The 18288-nt window shown below is 34.6% G+C and overlaps 1 long non-coding RNA gene across 1 annotated transcript in view; it reads right to left on the bottom strand.

Annotated features, from left to right (window-relative positions):
• Positions 1–18288, bottom strand: part of LOC102151569 — a 503105-nt gene that overhangs the window by 328530 nt on the left and 156287 nt on the right. Inside the window, exons 3-4 of the long non-coding RNA XR_005356708.1 lie at positions 3197–3285; positions 2079–2228 (exon numbers count right to left, since the gene is read on the bottom strand). This is a non-coding gene — a long non-coding RNA (uncharacterized LOC102151569). The remainder of the gene's footprint in view (positions 1–2078; positions 2229–3196; positions 3286–18288) is intronic.

Raw genomic sequence — 18288 nt, forward strand, 5'->3', positions numbered from 1 at the left:
CTTCCATTTGGAAGCCACACACAGACACCAAAGACATCACAAAAGGGCCTGCAGGATGTGCTGCGTGGATTCTAATTGCAGCTATGTCACCACCTGCCATGGGACCTTGGCGCAGCCACAGTTAATTCCGTCTAAAATGTCACAAAATTATCTCATTCACTAGCATGCACAGCCGAATAAAAAAGCCTTTATTTGGTACTTCAAAGCAACAAACTCTAGTTCAATGTTTTCATTCAAAATAACCTTAAAAATACCAGTATGTGTAAACAATTATCTTTATACGCTTTGGCATGCACAAAAAAAAGTTGGTACTCTACTATTGCAGTCAAATTGTACATAGGTACCCCCAAGTGTCAAAGTAAGTCCAAGGCTCTTGCGTCCATATAGCACGCCTGTGCTCTAGATAATAGTGAAATGAAAATGACTTCTATACAAATGTCCTTAATAATGAAGAAAAAAGGAATATATAATACATAACCAAAATAGAGTTTAAATTCAGCGTTGTTCACATTTTTCCAAGCTTCAGTAGCTTTTAAAGAAAGATTTCAGGGGCTACATATCCCGTAGAAAGCATCAAATCAAAAGGATTGACCATTAAGTTTAGCAGCATGATTCATTTTATCAACTTCCCTCAGCCTTCTAATACTCCTTTTCAAAAATTGTGCAAACTGTGTGAGACTGTGCGTGTATTAAATTACACCATTATGTCCTTAGAGGAAATATTTTCTATTATTCAGGCAAGGAATGATCTTTGCTCAACCATGACAGGTTCACAACTAGCTGATCTAGAATTTCTGGTTGGTGCTCAACACAAGCCAGTCAAACCCTTAGCGATGAAAACAATTATTTCTAAGGAGTTTTACTGGTGTAATATCCTTGGTTCAAAATAATATGGAATCTTAGAGAAGAAAGATCTTCTCTAAGGTAGCTGTTTATGTTGCTTCCTGCAATAAAAATAACCTTGGTTATAGAAACACACAAAAATGATTTAAATGCAAAATAAAAGTGATTTTCGCATTTGTGGCTAAATTTTTTTTTAATTTAACTCTAGTTCCATGAGTTGAATTGATTTATCAGTCAATAATACATGTTCTCTTTCTGGATAAAGTAGATCTATCTACAAAGGAGCTGTCGGACTACTGCCAACAGTATAACTACATGCAATGGGTCAGAAGATAATTAAGCTTAAGAATTCTTACAAAATATCTTTCATTGTTCTGTTTACGCTGACATGTATTGCTACACTCTCTTCCAAAGCTTTTGCTTTCATCTAACTTGAAAATTTTACTTAACTACAATATTACTCTTTCCCCAATAAAACAAAATAGAGATCCTAAGGATGTTCTTTTATCACAATTTCTTCCAATGCTGAGTTCTAGCAAATTCAACCTCTGGCAAAATAGTGATAAAACCCAAGAATTTTCAGAAAAAAAAAGTGTGTATTTTACTAATGCAGACAAATCAATTGCCTAAACAATGATTCATAAGGCAAGAAATAAAATAAAACAAATTGCTCTTTCAAACAGATATTGAAGTCAGGAAACAATTCATGCTTAGACCTGAAATATTAGTCACAGCCCTGTGACCTCTCACCTTCAGTGATAAAATACACAGGTCAGAATTGACAATACATACTCATGGCTGATCATGGCTGCTAGTTATTGATCAGAGGAGAAAAAAAGTACTTTGCAGGAAAAACATTGCTCTGAATTACAAACATCCATTCTCTTGAGACCCAGCAACTCTCTGGGCTTCTCCCTTTGGAACTGGAAGCAAGAAGTGAGTTCAGCCAGTTTTTAATATCAAGTGAATGTGGTGTTTAATCAATAGTCTTCTGCTTTGTTCCTCGATGTGGAAAGCAGTGTCTATTCATTCAGCAAAGGTTAATGCCAAGGGTCAAGTGATTTCACACTCTCGGTAGGATCCACAACATTGCAGTAGTTCAGATGCCCTAGACAATGATGACTCAGTTGGACTGATTTATTGCCACTTGAAGGCCCTGCTTAATACTAAAGTGCTCTCTTATGATAATACCTCAGAAAATAGCACTGATAAAAGAGGAGGCAATAATTACCTACATTTTGAGGTAATGTCTTCATTTCTAACATCCTATAAAGATGTAAGGTCCATTTTAAATGATCTGCTTCTGGTATTAGCAAGCCATTTAAACGGGATCTTATCAGCATCTTCTCTTTTATGAAATACACCACAGAAGAAATTCAGTAACCCTATAATACAAATGTAAATTATAAGTAATACATGATTCAACATATGTTTTAGGTAATCCTTTTTAAGTATTTACTTATTGTAATATTTTTCATATTAGACAAGAAGAAAGAAAAAATATTTGCTGATGAGAGAAAAAATATAACTGAATATAGTTAATTCCATTAAACAAGGGAGACATAGTTTGCAATTTGATTTCATTCTTTTTGACCAATTTTACCACATGACAGGCAGACTAAAAAGACCTGCCTATATATTCATTCTAAATGTGGTTCACTTAAAGCAGCATTAGTTGAGGTCACTGTTTTAAACCAGAACACATTTGACTATGTCAGGGGTCCAATCTTTAACATGTTAGCATCCATGATTATTATTCAGCAATGTCTCATTCCAGATGTGTTTTATATAATGAAAGAAGTTCAAATGTCACCAGGAAAACAGTGTGAGAAGAATTAATTGGAAAGCTTATCATAAGAAAGTGATTTAGAATCCAGCTTTCACTAATATATCTCTGGATGACGAATATACCAATCAATTAGTAAAATAAAATAAATTCTGTAAAATTATCTAAAGACATCCTATCATTACAAGTGGAAGAACATTTGAAATAGTTTATTATATCCCATTCCAGATGATTAGTATGTAAAGCACTCTAATATAAATGTTCTGTCTTCTACTCCCTCTTTTCACAGGAAATATGGGATTTAAAACTCTAATCCAAACTACTTAAAACAATGATTAATTCAGAAATCCTACTTCAAACTATTTTAAACTATTTAAAAATATATGTGAAGTGTTACAGATGAGTTAAAAATACATTTTTATTCATTTAATTCAAGAACACATTTTTAATTCTCAATGACAGTTTGCCTTAAAACACACAAAATGGGTAACAATCAGTACTTCTGATGTGATCAACAATTTCATTGTGTAGTGACTACTTGTATGATGTCCAGAGGCCTAAATTTACCTTTTAATCGAACTTATCCTCAAAGGATGATGACTTGTCTGCAATTCTTTCCCAAAGAGAATGATTTTATAGGCCATATATTTCAAGACCTGTAGTAGAGGAAAGAAGGAAGAATAATTTAATACAGCTTTTGAAAATAAGAAGAGCAACCAAACAAACTAAATGCATTGGGTTTTTCTTGGCAAAAATAGCATTAGTGACCTAAATACCCTATAGAAAAGATTGTGAGTCAACAAGATTGAATGTTTCAAGAATATTCCAAAAGTGTTTTTCCACAATAGCTTTCCCATACTCTATGCTTCAGGCTAAAGATATTTACTGAGAAATATATTTCAGTTAGTTTCAATGGGAATAAAACAAGTAGCCTAAAAAGAATGTGCATGTCTAATTTTGCACTTCAAACACTACTAAATAAATTATAAATAATGTCATCATTTTGAATGGCTAATAAAATATTTGCATTCTTTGAGTTTTGCAATTGTATGTATACACATATAATGACCAGAATAAAACGTGTTATGTTACTATTTTACCCATAATCATAAGTATGAAATATAAATAATTGTTCATGTTACAGTGTGACTAAGAAAATACATTTTCAAGAGTGCACTTATTTCAATAGTAATTATTTCTTCAACTTCTGCCAAAGTATTCTTTTTAAATATGAGTGGTCAGGTTTTTGTGTTCTTCTTTTATATGTTCATATGTGTAAAAAAAAAAGATATATATGAATCTCTGTTAATACAACTCCTCTCTTAGAAACTTAAACACTATTTAGAACTTTAAAAAAATTATCTCTTCTCAACCATGTACACTCATCAGCTGTAATTCAAAACCCCTTAATGCTGATTTCTGTGCCTTATGTTAGAATTATCTTGAGGACCATACTTCTCTCAATAAAAACATCACTTAGGTCAGGACAGCAAGCTTAATGGGCTGATGTTTTGATGATTACTGTACAACATATCTGTAGCTAACTCACTTCAAAATATCAATTTCAAAATAACTAAGCAGGAAAAGGGGAAAAAACATCATTCCCTTCATGTTTTTGAAACTATTAAAGGTTTGCATGAAAGCTTTATTCAAAAGTCCAAACTATTATTGTAATAAAGTTGCCAGATATTCTAATGAAATAAATTTTCTTTAACAATGTTCTCCAATTAGTCACAAAACAATAATAAAACATATTACGTTTTACTTAATACAAGGACAACACACTGTTCATCTTACAAAAGTAAGAAAATTCAGTGCAGCATGGTGACTATAATAAACAAGACTGTATTACATACTTGAATGTTGCTAAGAGAATAGACCTTACAAGTTCTCAGCACAAAGAAGTGGTAATTATGTGAGATTATAGAAGTACTAACTAACACTACTGTGATAATCATTTAGCAATATATGTGTATCAAATCATGTTGTACACCTCAATAAAGCCGGAAAAAATATTTTTAAGTTCAAAAAAAGGAAATTCAAATAGCCAAAAAATAAAATTAAAAATATCTTTAGTCTCATCTCCTATTTATTCATGCATCCAGTCTTTTGTGCATGTATGTACCCAGATATAGACATACACATACTATATGTATGCATATGTAAGAAAATCTAACATATAATGTGTTCATAATAGGATCAGAGTGGTCCATATTATTTTTAAACTTAATTTTTGCTAGCAATTTACTGTGAATACTTATGCATATCCTTATGTATACTTTTGTATCATATTAATTATTGGTATAATCTACCAAATTTCACTTACCACAATAATCTAATTAGCCATTTTCCCTTCTTTTAAGCATTAAAATCATTTTCCTCTTACTACTATTATAGATAAGGATGTACCAAACCTATTTCTAACAAAATTCTTTTAGAAAAAAATCAGAGGCTCAAAGCAAAGAAAAAGTCATAAAACTTTAGACAGGTTAGAAGAATAATCACTCAGGTGCCTGAGTGGCTCAGTCAGTTAAGCGTCTGCCTCTAGCTCAGGTCATGGGAGCTCCCTGCTTAGTGGGGAGTCTGTTGCTCCCTGTCCTTCTTCCCCTACTCATGTTCTCTCTCTCCCATCTCTCTCCCTCTCAAATAAATAAAATTTAAAAAAAATAGAAGAATCGCTGGTATGGAAATTTCATTGTTAACTTTGTGAAGCAAATAGAGAACGGAAACATTTTTGAGTGTTTTAACCACTTAACTCCCCAGATACAGTAATACACTTCATAGTAGCCTTTATATGTTCTAATACTTTTTTTAAGTCAATAACTAGTAAGTTTCCACTCACTATTTTGCTCAAAAAGTTATTTTTAATTGGCAATACTGATATAACCATCCTCAACCACATAATGGGAATTTATGAGAGTTTCACCAGTTTATAAAGGTTAAATATAGTGTAACAAATATGTAACATTATACAACATTCTAGATTCTTAATTTGGTAGCTATTTTAAAGATACAGCTTGACTTCATTATTGACATCATATATTACTCAGTTGTACAATATTTAGTAAAAAAAAATGAAAAAGTATCAGAAAACAAATCTTATTTAGATGTATTAAAGTCAGCCTGGTTAAAAAATTCAAAATAAAAACTCATTATTTCTGAATCTCAATATAAACCAAACCCCAATTAAAATTTTTGTTATAATTTGCTTTCCAAATGGTTGTCTACTCTGACTTTTAATGAAAGAATTTAAGTATTTGCATATTACCCTTTGTTTATTTGACATTCATTAATTAAAAGTTCACTCTATTTTTTATATGTGCTGATTAAAGTTGTCCTTTATTCCAAAGATATTTTTAAAAAAATAAAAACTCAGTCTCACATGAACCCATCAGTAGTTATCTAACATTTATTATTCATTTCCTACATTTTTACAGATGATAGTTTTAAAAATAATTGTGTTAAACTGATATTTAAAAATCAGTGCCAAGGGGCACCTGGGTGGCTCAGTTGGTTAAGCATCTGCCTTCGGCTCAGATCATGATCCCAGGGTCCTGGGATCGAGCCCTGCATCAGGCTCTCTGCTCAGCAGAGAGCCTGCTTCTCTGCAGGCTGCCTCTGGCACTCCCCCTGCTTGTGTTCTTTCTGTATCTCTCTGTCAAATAAATAAATAAATGATCTTTTTTTAAAAAATGAGTGCCAAAACCAAGAGGCTAGTAGTTTTTAAATATTACCACTCATGAAAATTTTTATGCAGAATTGTTAATATCAATAAATACTACATACAAAAGTATTAAAAGGTTAAAGTAACAATTTCCTGGGAAGCAAATGTTATTTATATCTCAACATAATGTTGTTCATGAGTTTTATTTTTAGGTCAATAATTGTTTTTAGATCAATAATTGTCCAAATTATCCAAATATATCAAAAATTCTATTAAATAGGCCAATGAAAAAATTGAGATTTGTCATTCTGTCCTTTGACCCAGTATTACAAATTAGACATGACATTCATCTTTAGATAAGTCACAATCTTGCTGGCATTTAGTAAGTGTTATAAGCTTTTAAGGTACCCTTTTTTTGGTTAGTTCTAAAAAAAATTGTCACAGTATAGTTTACATTTTAATTCATAGGCTACTATTTTCATATATAAATTTAAAAATTGTGAAAAATTGGGATACTCCACCAAATTCTGTCATATAGAGCCAAAATGATTTTGAATATATATTTAAAAGATGTTCCTTTATTTTAGCTTACTTTTCAGGTATTGCATTCAAGAAGAAAACAAATTCATAATGGTTATATAGATTAAGATAGGCAAGATTATATAATGGAAGTGAGCAATACCCAAATATTAGTACCCAAATTTTCTTTCTAACTCTCTACTTGGTCAACAGGTGGATAAGAGGTTCTGTTTATTGTAGAGACCCAGGGACTTAGGCTCTAGGTTTCCATGGCCAGAGTGCCAAAGGGAAGACAATGTAACATAACACACACTTCTCAAGCCATTTGCCAAATCTATATTTTACATACCTAATTTTAAAGGGGCAGAAAACTGGAAGTATTGGTGACTGGCTCTAATTCTAACACAAAAGCTTACCGAGTTTAGCAGGTGATGAAAATGCACTTTATTTGATAAATAAAGTCATTGAAAAAGCAGTGTATACCATAAAGAGGGAAAAGGTTAAAAAAAATCTTTCAAAATACTTGTGTATCATTGAGCGATTGGCATAAAATAACCCTGATTAAATGTTAGAGAATTAATGAATGGTGAATTAATGAATGAGTTTGTTAGTGAGTAAATAATCACAAAACTTTCTCGCTGAGAAAAAGACAATAACATCATGAAGGTAGTTCTGTCACTATTTGAGAAATTGGCCAGGCAGGAAATTTAATGAAGGATCCAAAATTATCTATTTAGTAGCACAGTAAATTAATTTTTTTGGCATTGTGTGGACTGAGCATGAGGAAATAAAGTATTTTTCTTACTTTCCTTTTACGATAACTCTCTGTTCAATTAAACAAGTTTTCCCCCTCAGTACCGCCCAAAATGTGCTATACTTTTTGTATTGTGCCAAAATAATAAAAAATTAAAAGTATAATACCATTCTTGGCCATGCCCTAGCATTAGAAGACTTTTCAGTCAGGACAGGGACAAGCATGGAAACATCTGACTATAATATAAGGCAGAATAAAATAAGTACAATAACACAGATTTGAACTGGTCCCAAAACATGAGTATTTTATGCCACAGACATTTTAATTCATCATCTTTCAATACAAAATTTTCACAGCTCAAATGTATCTTCTAATCATATAAGAAAAAGTAACCCCAAGTGGTATCCCTTAACAGTAATACAGCCTTAACATTCCCTATGTAAATCTGTAGAAAGCTTTCTCAGGTTTTAAGAAAAAAAAAACAGAGATGCTGACATAATTTTATGATTATGTCTGGTAGTCTTTTTTAAGTCTTAAGGTACCCTTTCATATACATGTGTGTACACACACACACATGCACACACACACTGCACACACACATATGCACACAATTAACTTCTTTGATAGTTAATTCATATAGGGACAAATTTCACTAATTTAAATGTGATGGACACTGGCAAATATAGTCATTTCTCCATGTGGCAAATGGCTCTCATCAACTGTTAAAACAAATTACCCCCTTCTTGAGGTCATTTTATATACAGGTTTTGGGTCTTCCCGTCTGCATTAACAACAACAACAAAAGGGCATTTAATGTCATCTGTGAGCATAAGATGTGATGATACTTACTCTAAAGAACACATTTGTTAATCACCTTGCAACTATGAACCACCAGTTCTCAAAACTGTGAATCATCCTTAATCATTTTTTTTTAAATGAGGTTGGTGCTGTTTCAAACATCCGTTTTGCATGATACTTAGGCCACAGAGAAGACCGTGTGCCCTTCCAGGCATCTTGGCAGGAGAGCTAAAATATCAGTCTGTGGATTTCATAAGGCTCGTTCCTACTACAATTCCATGATACTATGCTGAACACCACTGCAAAGAAAAAGTTATTCTCTGCCTTAGGCAATGGCAGGCAAGGATTATATCAAAAAGAAAGGAAATAGAGAATGCTGCACACACAATGCAATATTTAATTCTGGGGGAAGGGACTAGCTGGACTTTACGACATATATACAGAAATTCATTTCTGAGACCATGCAGAAACATCCCGTTTAAATCCATATGCATGTTTGAATCAGGCTCAAATTCAGTAATGAAGCTATTATTGATTCTGTGGAACATGACTTCAAATCTGAGCAAATACTGAACAAACTACGAGGAGCTCTTAAACTCTGGACGTATGTACCTAGACATCTCAATTTAACAACCAGACATACATTAAACAGCATTAATAGCCAGGCACTTAATGGATCAATTCCCACTGTTTGTGTAATGTGGAAATAAAAAAGGCTTATTAAATGACAAGCTTTCCCTGGTTTGTGCTAATTAATTATACACCGCATCTGACTGCTAATTTAGTGGGAAAATGCAGCCCCAAACCACGGTTTCAGCTTGAACTTTGCCTCAGCATCACCCAGTTCAGCACACAGCGCTGCTGCAGCCTGCCTCTGAACGACACCAGTATTAAATTAGAGCACAAGGCCATCAATTTAATAAGTGCTGTAGCAGGTAATTTGAATAAGGACATATTAGTATTCCACCAATGCACAACTAAAAGCAGCTGACCTTTCAGACCAAAGAAGATCCTTGAACACATTCAGCTGAATCTGAGAACACAGTAATAATCTGACAGTGGTGAGAGTGCCAAGAGAGACGTTTACGATCCTGGACCCATTACTATACATCAGGCTCTCCGTGGTATTACGCGAACAGTTTATATACCTCGGCCTCTCATTTTGCTCTCACTCCCTGCCATGAAAGAAAATAAGTAGGATGAGAGTTAAAAAAAAATCTTTTCAATGACGTTTTGAAACTTGTCTTACTTTTTTGGATCTGTGGTACAAAGAACCCAAAACCCAAAACTAATTGATGTACGTGTAAATCAGATCTGGGAATACACGTAAGAAATGATCGATTTCCTGAAATATGAGGCAAACCCAACATTAGCAAAAATAAACTTGCATCTCTTAGAGAAACAACTGCTGTGAAACAACAAGGAACTATGGCACCCCTAGAAGGGATAAAAGCATTGGCCCGGGAGTGACATTAGAAAAGGGTTTGTATCCCTGCTCTGTCACACTCACCATCAAACCTGCAGGAACTGAATTTAGTGAATTCAGTTCAACAGATGTTTATCAAGTCCATAACATACAGTGTTGTAAGCCCTAAGGTTATAAAGATGAGAAGATTTGATCCCTGTTTTCAAGGAGATCAAAATCTAGCAATGGCGAGGGAAACATGCACTATTAATCACAATACAGAGTGAGAGGTGCCTTGAAGCAGAGAACAGTGATAAATTTTGCCTGGTGGTTTCCAGGAAAGGTTCTCAGACATGGCAATAGCAAGCAGAGCTAGACATTGTGAATTTTTCCTCAGCACAGAGGATGGAATGCTATCTGATGGGAAGTACTCATCAAATGGAAAAACTATGGCATTGGAACAAGAAGAGACACTGGGTTAGGTTGAAGGTGTGAGTAGTTATAATCATGTGACCCTGTGTGCTTGAAAATGGCTTCTGTGTACGTATAAACATAATGTATTAGTGGTTTTGAGAGAAGATTTTGAGGAAGAGGCTCGAATGCTTACTTTCTTGGCCTCACAAGAACGCTGTAGGCCAAAAACACACCTAGAGTTCCACCCAAAGGAGGGGATACTCAACTAAGCCGATGGTGTGTGATCACCACACTTGAGTAATGGGTTGACCCCCCTAGGCTCTCTTTCTTTGGAGGGGAAGAGAATAGGAAAGATGTTATTACAGATCTTAAATCTACTTGATTTTTTTTTTAAACTTTGACACCATACCTACTTCTAATTACAAAATACTTCTTTCACATTCTGTGACCAGCACAGGTACTTACACAGTATGTACTAGAGCTACCTTACTGCTTGTTTATAGCTGTATCTGTTTTAATTAGTTGTTGCCCATGCCTTACAAGTTTTTGGATATTTTGAGTGTCATCCACATTAGCCACAGTCCCAGCCGAAAACAGATGACACACTCAAATGAGGTAACTGAAAGAAAGAAGTATTTAGAAAGTGCAGGTAGGAGTAAAAGAAATATTGAGGTATAGCACAGTGTCTTGGAGCTAGTAATTGTGGGCTGCAGCCACCCTTAAGACAGAAGAGGCAGAAGAGAAAGAGCCAATATTTTGCCATTGCAGCAGGGCCCAATCTGATGAAGAAAAACTCTGATTTCACTGAGCTGTCACCTTTTGATCTTCTGCAGTATCTCTCATGGGCCATGCCCAATCAGAAGCTAAAGTCTAAGAAAGCCGATGGATGCAGAACTAATGGTGCTTTGTACCTACAGGGCACCAAGCAGAGAAGAGAGTAGTAGAGAGCAGCTCTGGAAGGGTGAGGGAAACATATCTAACACCTATCTTGCTCCTGTTTGTATTAACTGAGTTATACACCAGCATGTTGAAACTCACAATGGAGAACATCCTTAGTCCAAGTAAGTCTTCTAGGTTTCTAGGGTCCCAGACAGTCTATGTCCCAGGAATCCTACTTCTAATCTTGCCTTTGTCTGGAAATAGCCCATTGTCAACAGCTTTCTGAAAATGTGAGTTGCCTATTAAAGCATGCTGTTCCTCTGGACTACTCTCTTTGTAAATGATAGCTAAAGCTAAAAGTGGTTTTTGTACTGGTGGCTCCTAATATTCATGTATGCTCCTTTCAGTTAACTTTTGAAAATTGCCTTCTTTGTGATGCAAAGCTGAACCAAAAGAAATATCAGTAATGAGAGTCTTTTTGAACCCTACAAAATCATGGGGCAGCCTGCCGTTACAGCCAGTAAAAGTAAAATGAGAAGCCCTGCAGGCTAGGACTAGGATAGTGGCATGGGGAGGTGATGGGGAGGAGATGACATATTCTACAAGATGGGACTTCATGACGATTGAATTTGGAGGATGAGGTAAGTCATGAATAAGTGGTGTGAGTGACTGATTCGTTGCATAAAAATTCAATTAGTCAATATGAAGAATAAAGGGAAACGTGTAGGCTTTATAAGCTTCATGAACCAAGTTTATTTTTTTCCTTATTAACCAAAATGCAACAATAAGAAAGCAATTAAATTTTCAATGATTTTTCAGTAGTACCTTTCAGCAGAATCACAGGAAGGAAACAAGTGACATTTGGAAATCCCTCAAGAAAACTCTACATTTTTTGAGTGATGTAAGACCAGAATAAATCTACCCCATCCTAAATGACCTAGAGCCTCTTTACAACATTCTGAAGATGAGGTTATCTTAGTAAGAACATTGAGATATCTTAAATAACTGCCATTGTCATCCTTATTTATAAGCTACAAGGTGAGGGAGGAAAAACCCTCACTTGAGTATTAAATTTTAGTAAGACACAGGAAATGAAGGACAAAACACAAACATACCTGAAGTAGCATAGAAAAGTATATTCAACATCAGGTTCATGTATATTCAACATCAGACTACAGATACAACACTCAGCGTTATGCTAAGTGAAATAAGTCAGAAAAAGACAAATACTGTATGGCCTCACTTATAAATGGAATCTTTTAAAAAATCATAGAAAAAGAGATTAGATTTATCAAGGTGGTGGGGATTGGAGATAGGTGATCACAAGCCACACATTTCCAGTTATAAGACAAGTAAACACTAGGTGTGTGATGTACAACATGATGACTATAGCTAACAACTGCTCTATGATACACTGGAAAGTTGCTAAGAGAGTAAATACTAAGAGATCTCATCACAAGGAAAAAAAACTTTTTTTTCTTCTTTTCTCTTTATTTATCTATATGAGATGATGGATAGCTGAACACTTCTGGGGTAATTATTTTACAATACATGTAAATCAAACCACCATATTCTATGCCATGAACTTATACAGTCTATGTCAATTATTTCTTTTTATATAGTTAATTTTTTTTATAATGGCTGTGTTTAAAAACTGGCTTGCAAAATTCCTGAAAATTCAACAATTAGTTTGCAAAAGCTCATACATCCAATATATCATACAACTATTTACTATTTACTCCAATGTCAATTATGTCTTACTAAAACTGGAAAAATTTGGGGTGCCTGGGTGGCTCAGTCAGGTCATGACCTCATGATCCTGGATTCAGGCCCCTCTAGGGCTCTCTGTTCTGTGGGAAGTCTGCTTTTATCTCTCCCCCTGCCTTGCACTTGCTCTCTTACTCTCTTTCTCTCTCTGTGTCAAGTGAATGAATAAAATCCTTTTTAAAATACATACATACATACATACATACATAAACAAACTGGAAAATTTTATTGATGAAGGATACTAGGAGAAAAGCAGAAGAAATGAGAGAGACCCACCTCACACTGAGGCACACCTGTACAAGGCCTGCAGATGTCTGAGAGCATGACAGAGGAGGAGAACTAAGAGAAATGTTCTAGGTGCTCTGGGCCCCATATTCACCTATACAGAAATTAAGAATGAGCTATTATATATCCTAGGGGCATTAAAGAATAATAATGAGATATCATGAACAATCTTAGGCAAATAAATGTGATGACTTAGATGAAATGAACAAAGACATTGAAAAAATTTACATAAACTGATCCAACAAATAAAAAATTGAAATAGCATTTTACCCATTGAAGAAAATGAGTTCACAATTCAAAAACATCCTAATTCCTGAACATGATAGAGTAAAAGGCTCCAATCACCACCTCACTCCATCCCCAGAAGAGTAGATAATTCTCTGAGATTGCACAGAGCTGGGAAATGTTTGTGTTCCCATCAGTCAGAGCATTAAGATACCATAATTCTAGTAAGATGAAGTATCTAGTAAGATACCCTCAGAAAAAAAAATAAAATAAAATAAAAAAGATACCCTCAGAAGGGTATCTCCCAGAAATGAAACTAACTCAGCCCTAGTCTAAAAGATGCCCTGGACCCTCACTAACAAAGCATAAAAGCCCCAATAGTTCATTTTTGCTTTTGTTTCTTTTGCCTTCGTGGATGTATCTTGCAAGAAGTTACTGTGGCCGAGTTCAAAAAGGGCGCTGCCTGTGTTCTTCTCTAGGATTTTGATGGAATCTTGTCTCACATTTAGATCTTTCATCCATTTTGAGTTTATCTTTGTGTATGGTGAAAGAGAGTGGTCTAGTTTCATTCTTCTGCATGTGAATGTTCAATTTTCCCAGTACCATTTATTGAAGAGACTGTCTCTCTTCCAGTGGATAGTCTTTCCTCCTTTGTCGAATATTAGTTGACCATAAAGTTGAGGGTCCACTTCTGGATTCTCTATTCTGTTCCATTGATCTATGTGTCTGTTTTTGTGCCAGTACCACATTGTCTTGATGACCACAGCTTTGTAGTACAACCTGAAATCTGGCATAAGAAGCTTTTGCACAGCAAAGAATACAGTCAACAAAACTAAAAGACAACCTACAGAATGGGAGAAGATATTTGCAAATGACCTATCAGATAAAGGGCTAGTTTCCAAGATCTATAAAGAACTTATTAAACTCAACAGCAAAGAAACAAACAATCCAATCATGAAATGGGCAAAAGACATGAACAGAAATCTCACAGAGGAAGACATAGACATGGCCAACACGCACATGAGAAAATGCTCCGCATCACTTGCCATCAGGGAAATACAAATCAAAACCACAATGAGATACCACCTCACACCAGTGAGAATGGGGAAAATTAACAAGGCAGGAAACCACAAATGTTGGAGAGGATGTGGAGAAAAGGGAACCCTCTTGCACTGTTGGTGGGAATGTGAACTGGTGCAGCCACTCTGGAAAACTATGTGGAGGTTCCTCAAAGAGTTAAAAATAGATACACCCTACGACCCAGCAATTGCGCTGCTGGGGATTTACCCCAAAGATACAGATGCAATGAAACGCCGGGACACCTGCACCCCGATGTTTCTAGCAGCAATGTCCACAATAACCAAACTGTGGAAGGAGCCTCAGTGTCCATCAAAAGATGAATGGATAAAGAAGATGTGGTCTATGTATACAATGGAATATTACTCAGCCATTAGAAACGACAAATTCCCACCATTTGCTTCCACGTGGATGGAACTGAAGGGTATTATGCTGAGGGAAATAAGCCAATTGGAGAAGGACAAACATTATATGGTCTCATTCATTTGAGGAATATAAAAAATAGTGAAAGGGAATAAAGGGGAAAGGAGAAAAAATAAGTGGGAAATATCAGAAAGGGAGACAGAACATGAAAGACTCCTAACTCTGGGAAACGAACTAGGGGTGGGGGAAGGGGAGGTGGGTGGGGGGTGGGGGTGAATGGGTGGCGGGCACTGAGGTGGGCACTTGATGGGATGCACACTGGGTGTTATTCTGTATGTTGGCAAATTGAACACCAATAAAAAATAAATTTATTTTAAAAAAAAACAAAGCATAAAAGCAACCTTCAAATGAATCAAACTGACCCCCCAAAACTTAACTGCATGACATTTTTTAAATCCAATACTTAAAGAAACGTAACAAAATTCTATGCCCTACACCAAAATATTCACAAAAAGAGAAGGAGGGACTGTCTTGCATCAAATCAAAACTATTAATATTATACAGCAGCTGGAAAATATGACTCATAAACAGGAGAAAAATCAATACAAACAGATCCAGAGATGACAAAGGTAATAAAATTAAAATTATCTCAAAATAGCTATTATTATTATTCTCAACTGCTTAAGAATATAGAGAAATAAACAAAAGATATTACATTAAACCAAAAAGGTTTTGCACAGTGAAGGATATTGTCAAGAAAGTTAAAAAGCGACCTACTAAATGTAGAAGATATTTGCAAATGCTATAACTGATAAGGGGCTAGTATCCAAAATACATAAAGAACTCACACAACTCAATATCAAAAAACAAAACAAACAAAAAAAATCCAATTTAAAAATAGGCAGAGGTCCTGAATAGACATTCTCCAAAGAAGACATATAGATGGCCAAAAGACATATAAAGAGATGTTTGGGGGATCCCTGGGTGGCGCAGCGGTTTGGCGCCTGCCTTTGGCCCAGGGCGTGATCCTGGAGACACGGGATCGAATCCCACATCAGGTTCCCGGTGCATGGAGCCTGCTTCTTCCTCTGCCTATGTCTCTGCCTCTCTCTCTCTCTCTCTCTCTCCCTCTGACTATCATAAATTTAAAAAAAAAAAGAGATGTTTGACATGACTAATCAACATGGAAATGCAAATCAAAATTACAATTAGATATCATCTCACACTGGTTAGAATGGGTAGTATCAAAAAGGAAAAGAAGTAACAAGTGATGCTAAATATGTGAAGAAAAAGGAACACTTATGCAGTGCTAGTGGGAATGTCAATTGGTTCAACCACTATGGAAAACAGTATGGAGTTTCCTTAAAAAATTAAAAATAGAACTACCATGTGATCCAGCAATGCCACTTCTGAGTATTTATCCAAAGAAAATAAAAACATTAGTTCAAAAAGATGTAAGTACCTCTATGTTTATTGCAGGATTATTTACAAGAGCCAAAATATGGAAGCTACTTAAGTGTCTACTGACAGATAAATGGATAAAAAAGATATATGTATTGTGTATATATATATATACACATACACAGTGGAATATTATTTGGCCATTAAGAAAAAAATGAAATCTTGCCTTTTGCAGCAATATAGACAGAACTGGAGTATATACTACACTAAGTGAAATAAGTCACACAGAAAAAACTAGTATCATATGATTTCACTTATATGTGGAATCTAAAAACAAAACAAAGGAACAGATGAAACTAAGCAGAAATAGATGCACACATACAGAGAACAATATGGTGTATGCCAGAGGGAGGGTAGAGGGGAAATGGGTGATAAAGGAGGAGGAGATAAAAGGTAAAGACTTCTAGTTATAAATAAGACAGAGATACAATGTACAGTACTGGGAATATATTGGTTAATGATACGTAACAACTTTGTATGGTGACAGATGCCAGATTTATGGTAGTGATCACTTCATAATGCATATAAGTGTTGCATCACTATGCTGTACACCTGGAATTAATATAATATTATATGTCAATCACACTTCAATTTTTAAAAAGAGGAAAAAAGAATATAGAGAAAAACATAAGCATAATGAGGAGAGATGTAAGAGATACTATCAAAATTAAAGCAAACAAAAATAAATGAAACTCCTAGAGATTAAAACTAGTGTCTTAGATGAGATTAAAAATACACTAGATGAGATTAACAGATAATGTAGTGAAGAAAAGACCTGTGACCTTGAAAACACAGCAAGAGAAACTATTACATATGAAGCAATGAAAGGAAAAAATAGCAAAGAAACACAGAGATCAGTGACTTGTGGGACAACAGCAAGTGGTATAGTAACTTGCAATGGCAGTCTCACAAAGAAGGGAAGAGAAAGAATAGAGAGAAATAGAGACCACACATTTTCCAAACTTGATAAAAATTATAAAAGCAGGCCCATGAATGTCAATGTAGCCCCCAAAAAATAAGCAAAGAAATATATACTAGGCACATAATAATTTAATTGCTAAAAACCTATGATAAAGAGATGATCTTAAAAGCATTTGGGGAGTGAAAGGAAAAACATAACCTACAGAGGAACAAAACAAGCATATTAAGTATTTTTTTTTAGAAACTTTCCAAGCTAGAAGAGAGTAACATGTTTAAAATACTGAAAGAAAACTACAATTCTATACCCAGTGACACTATCTTCCAAAATGCAGGTAAATTAAATGAAGACTTGCAAACAAACAAAAGTTGAAAGACTCAACTGCCATTAGATCTGGACTACAAGAATTCTTGAAGAAAGTTTTTCAGAAAGAAGGAAATGATACTAGATTTTTTAAAAAATTGAAAACAAAGGAATAAAGAGCACCAGATCTGTGACTATGTGGGCAGATATAAAAGCTATTTTTCTTACTTTTTTAATCCCTTTACAAAATAATTTACTCTTTAGAGAAAAAATAACATATAGAATTCATAAAACATGTCAAAATAAACTACATGACAAAAATTGCACAAAGGATAGGAGAACAAACTAAAACATCCTATTATAAATTTCTTTCACTATACATAAAGAGGTATAGTATTATTTGAAGGTACTCCCTGATACATTAAAGATTTATATTTTAAACCCTACAGCAACCACTAAGATGAAACAGAGACGTACAGCTTATAATCCAATAACATAGATAAAATGAGTGTTGCTTTTGAATTAACTCAAAAGCATGTAGAAAAAGAAAACATGGTACAAAGAATAAATAAAAAATAGCTCTTACACCTTCCACAAAAATTAACTCAAAATGGATCATAGACCTAAATCAAAACACAAAACTATAAAACAACTGAAGAAAACAGGAGAAAATCTAGTGACCTTTTAAATATATGGCAATGACATTATATAACATTAAAGGCACAACCACTGGAAGAAATAATAAGCTGGACTTCATTAAATTTTAAAACTTCTGCTTTGCAAAAGACACTGTCAAGAGAAGAAGACAAGTTACAAAATGGGGAGA

Source organism: Canis lupus, chromosome 3 (assembly GCF_011100685.1).
Source record: "Canis lupus familiaris isolate Mischka breed German Shepherd chromosome 3, alternate assembly UU_Cfam_GSD_1.0, whole genome shotgun sequence".
NCBI lineage: Eukaryota > Metazoa > Chordata > Mammalia > Carnivora > Canidae > Canis > Canis lupus.